Raw genomic sequence first — 5535 nt, 5'->3', positions numbered from 1 at the left:
GAGTACTGTGTGTGGGATGGCTTATTAAAAATCCATGATGAAGGCAATTAATTCTTGCAACTTATTCACTACGTCAGCCGGTTGAAGCGGCAGTGAACAGCAATGTCATTAACTGCTGTAGTCTGCTTAAACACGTAGCAGAAAAAGGCGCCATTCAATGATGGACATGAACTGGCTGAAATCTGTACAAATTCTAGATGTACTTGCATGTTTTCCAAACTCTTGGATTAGGTGTATGATCTGTTGCGAAAAAATTGCCTATGACATAAACGGTTCAGTTAAAAACGAACCGCATGAAAAAAAATTATATGTGTGTGTGTATGCCGCTAATTTTTCCATTAATTTCGGTGCTTCATATAATCTAAATTTCTAAACTCACTTGGGCTTCGCTAGTAATAACAAAGAAAATAAGTAAATAGTTACCAGGACTTTAACTTTCTTCTTCCCTTAAGAAAAGATTTGGATCATATCGCACTAGTCTTTACAATTTTCGCATCCTTGTGGCTAATTTTCATAAACTATTATAAGGATTTTGCTATTCCCATATATTCAGGCGGCAAAGGCGAACAAGCGTTAGTACACGTCAAGTTGCCGTAGGTCACCATAAAAATTTCATTTATCTTCATACGTTGCTAAATTATTCAATGCTCCATGGGTAAAGTGGGGACTTTAAAGTCTACATTAAGAAGGAAATAATACAAATTTTTCCTAATCTCAAAGCAAGCGAACGAAAATACAGTCATTCGGTGAAAACAGTCTGTACTAATTGTAGGCTGATGCGCTCCCACAACGCGTCTCAATATTTAAATTCCCGTCTTTTCTGAGTTTTTTTAATACTTTGGCAATTTTTTATCCTAACGGCCTACCGTTTTCGAGGGCTTACTCTGTGCGCCCAATCTCAATAAAAAATCAGATATTTTCATTAATTAATTTTTTATGAAAGATTTTAAGAACTTGCATTAAGAAGAACATCTTTTTTTTTACTTTACATCTGCTTAAGGGAAGCATAAGCACGATTGATTGCTCATTTTGATTCTCTTTAAATATACTTTTTCTTGGAAAAATATTTAAAAGAAACTCAAATTTTTGTACTTATTATCGAAGGCTAAGAGTGGACTTTTGTAAGGCTCAGAAGATTTAAAGATACCATAAAATACAAATATTCTTGACCAGCGTAAGAGCACAAGTCATTTTGCGCTGCACGCTCCGCCCGTCGTTCGTTAATTCAAAGAAGGTTGAGACTTGGCAAACAGTTGGCCGCATATCAAGTTTGACGAAGTTTGGCGTTCATTTGCTCATAACCCCGCCCATACTAGGCCGAATACTGCATTTTCCATAGCACAAATCAATTTGAAACTCGGTGCAATCATTATTGAAAATCTTTTAAGCTGCAAGGGAAAAAAGAGCCGTTGGCCATGTACAAACTTGGCCACTGTAGAAAGAATATTGTAATGTGTACTCCGGAGAGAATTTTGATTTGAACCTCGTGTCAAACATCACCGAAATGGAACAGAAGAGAAGAGAAGAGAAGAGTACCTACAAACAGTTGCAGTTTCTAACCTAAAAAAAAAGGTTATGTCTATATACATATATATTCTACAGTGAATCGCAAGCCCCAATCAATCAATTGTCCCGCCTGTATTTGACGCAATGTTTCGCAATTGTAATGTATTACGTAGCCGCGATGGGTGATAAAGCGTCGCCCTAAAGCGAACATAATTCTGTTTTCTTTTTTATTTTTTTACCATTTCCTAGAAGCAGCGAGTGCTTAAGTGGTTCTTTACTACGGCCAATGACGCTTTCAGCAATGAAATTAATAAAAATAAGTGCATATGCAAGAACATGTTTTCGTGCCTTTTTGGTGCAATTGAGAGGAATGCGTTTTATGAAAAAGCAACAAAAAGAATAAAAAGCGAAAAGTTTTTTGAGAAAAGCGGAAACAACAAAAAAAAAGAAGAGAAATAATAAAAGATGAAATTGAAAACGAACGCTAGTAGATATCAAACAGAAACTTTGTTCCTCTATTTAACTGAGAATAATCCTTTAGCAAAAGCCCGAACAAATAAAGCGATATTTGAATATTCATTCATTCATATCCAAACGTATAAAGTCTCTAGGAGCGTTGTTGCTTTAATGCTTGTATGAAAACCAAAATATAAAATCATTCTTTTTCTAAAAACATCGGAGAGTGCGTGAAGAGGAAATCTAAAATCCGATTTATGGCCTAAAAACATATAAGAGCGAACAAAATATTAAGCATTTTACCCCATATCCTCCTCTTACATATACGTGAATGCGAGTATATATGGAACATATGCGTTTGATGGCCATCTAAAAGGATGTTTGAATTTCTATACTGTTTGGTTTTTGGGAAAAAAGTAATTTTTTTTTAGCAAACCATAGCAAACCATTCACTACGTACGCACTGACCTATCTGCAAATGTATGCAAATTTCGTTTTAAGAATGAAGAGATCAAGTCGATATTTAAACTCTAGTAAAAAATTTCGATCTGATACAAGTTTTTTGCATATAAATTTTATATATGCGTTATGTAAACTAAAGTGAAATGAAGTGAAAGGAAAAGTTATGCATAGAACTCATTTTAAAGCAGAGCGACTTTTGGCTTAGAGTTGCTGAGATATAATCGCGTATGGAAAGTTATATTATATACTTTAAAGTACTTTTTATTTAGTTTCTGATTGATTTCAAAATTCATTGTAGTTTATGTATAAGAATATCTCGCGTCAATGTTACAGTTGTTATTTTATAGAGGATTCTATTAAAGCATGCAAAACAATTGAGTTTGCTTTAGGCGAAGTCTACGTTACGGTGTATCTGGTCTCGCTCAACTATAACAACCTTATGGTCACAGTTGATCTAACCTTTCTTAACTTTACTCTGAGTTAATCTAAGCTTTGTTCTCTGCAATAAGGACCAATGTGCTTGCTATCTTAGCTAGTAATAGTCTGTCTAGCCTCTCTATACCGCTTACCGAGTCTTCTTTCTGCTCACATATAGTCTATCTGGTGCTCGTAAGAAGAATAATCTCTATCTTTTCTATACACGCTTAATCACAATCTAGCTAGCCCTGATATCTTATACTCTCTATCTTCTCCTCTCCCATAGTCTTTCTCCTAAGTAAGAGCATAATTTTTCACTGGTCATAGAAACTTTTTCTTTTCGATAACGCATTTGACCTGTGCAAAGCCACAAACGCCATTGAGCAGCGCACTCTTTTCGGCTGTCTGGCCTGAGCGTGTCTGAGAAACAAACTTTTCCGATCTCTTAGTGAATACCGGCAAATGGAAGAAACTTGCAAAACATACTACATTGTATATACTATATTATAAAGCCACACGAAGGCGACGTCCGAATTCCTAATGTCCAGCGCATACACAGGAGGTAAGATGATATACTGAGGATCAAGAATGCATAAGAGTCCATTTCGAAGTGATGTGAAAGCGGTTCCTGGATGGCTTTGAACCAAGTGTACGGACACTATATGGGAGTGTGCTACCACTTCTTCCATTAAAAACAAAAAAGCAGTCCATCTTGTCCATGTATCCCATAGTCATAGCCTGTCTGTCCTTTTGTCAAATGTTGTCGCAGTAAGTTTAGCTTTTTTCCCTTAAACTCCGTCATATTATTATATTTCATTACGCTCTGTGTATCTAGTCTCTACTTTCCATATAGTCACAGTCTGTATCTTGCTTGTTCACATTCTAACCTCTTAAAGCGTGTCTCTCTCCTCTAATTTTTACATATTAAAATCGCAGCCTATGTCGCCTCAAGCACCTATAGTCTCTATCCGCTTAAGTGATAGTCTTTTTATCTGAGCTGTCACAGTCTCATTCACATTCAATCCAACCCTTCTCCTCAGTCTATGGAGTAGGCTCTATTGTCTATAATTTATATTCTGTAGGAATATGTGGTGGTAGTCTGTCTAGCATTTCTGTCATATAGTCACACTGGTTCTCGCTGCTGTTTGTAATCTACTAATTATTTGGCATCAGTGCTACGCTGTGCCCTCTAACAAGCGGATTAAGAGCGGATTAGCTAATCAATATTGGAAATATCTTTTGCTTCATTGAGTTTCTAGCTGAATTTGCGAAATATTTGGATCATATTTCAAATTAATATCTCTGATAAGCTGCAACTTGCAAGTTTTTGCTTGTGCGCACAGTGCAATCCTTTTATTTTTAGACTTCATTAATTCAACGGGTTCTGCATCAATAGCAGAGTTTTAGTTAGAAAATTAGACTATTTGATCAATTGTAGGCGTAATTGTTGTTGGGCCATAAATATTTCCAAACCTAATATATGGCCATTTATTAATTTATGTCAAATTTAAGGTTTCCATTTCGATTTTTGGCGTCTATTACCTTGAGGTAGGTTGGCGCTGATCATGAACAAAGAACAGGACTCAAGTACAATTTGACAAATTTAACTACTTGCTGGTTGGTATAAAAATTTAAAAAGTTTAAAGAGCCATCCAGAATGCTTATGTAAGTATTTCCAAAGGAAATACTTTCCTGAATATTGTACCACTAACCTACAATATACGCTTTGTGAATAAATATAATGCAGTCTCTAGTATAAACAATTATTTCTGAATTGCTTTTTTACTACACAGCTTTCCTTTATGTCGTATCTATTTAGTTATTCTTATACTCTTTATCTTGTGTTCATTGTATATTGTATATTCTCTAATAAAATTTCTTTACTTTATGGTAGTGGTGGTAGTAATAATATAAAAATTGAATCGTAAGAAAATTAAATTAAACAACAATATATGGTTTTCATAGGGAAATGGAGAAGAAACAATCTTTATTGTAAAAAACCACAAGAACACTAAGAGCATAAAAAAAAAAAACAAAGAATAAAAAATTTGAAAAAATTGAGAAAAAAGAAAGAAAATTCAATAAAAAGGAAAAAATCGTACAATACGCATAACATAAATAAATTCAAGCTTATTGGAAGGAGAAAGATGTGGTGTAGTCTTATGAAACCACTTGTTAGCAAAGTAAATGCCTACAAGCTGTTACCGTGACATCGAAACATTTTCAACTGCCACGCTTAAGATTTACAAAGGTTTATATCCACAGCAAAATACTGTAACAATTTTGTGAAAGAATAAAAGAAAAATCTTCAGATTATATCAGAAACAAATCTACGAAAAAGTACTTAAAACATTGTAGAGGGGTACGGCTGGCAATCAAATTTTCTATATTACAACGGCAACGACTTTTCGAACATGTCAAAGCATGCTCGTGTATCGAGTTTCTGCGAAAATTTGTGACTTATGGATTAAAGACAAAAATATCATGGATGATTATAGGACAGACATATGACAAGCAGACTGGTGGAGAGATATGTAGACCGCGACTGTGGACGTATTAATTGTGACTTATGGATTGGAGATCAAAATATTGTGGACGGATATAGGGCAGACATAGGACAGATATACGACAAGCCGACTGGTGGACAGAAAGGTAGACCGCGTCTGTGGACGTACCAGTTGTGACTTAAGGATT

This window comes from Glossina fuscipes, unplaced genomic scaffold (assembly GCF_014805625.2).
Source record: "Glossina fuscipes isolate IAEA_lab_2018 unplaced genomic scaffold, Yale_Gfus_2 109, whole genome shotgun sequence".
Lineage (NCBI taxonomy): Eukaryota > Metazoa > Arthropoda > Insecta > Diptera > Glossinidae > Glossina > Glossina fuscipes.
This window is presented reverse-complemented; position numbering follows the sequence as displayed.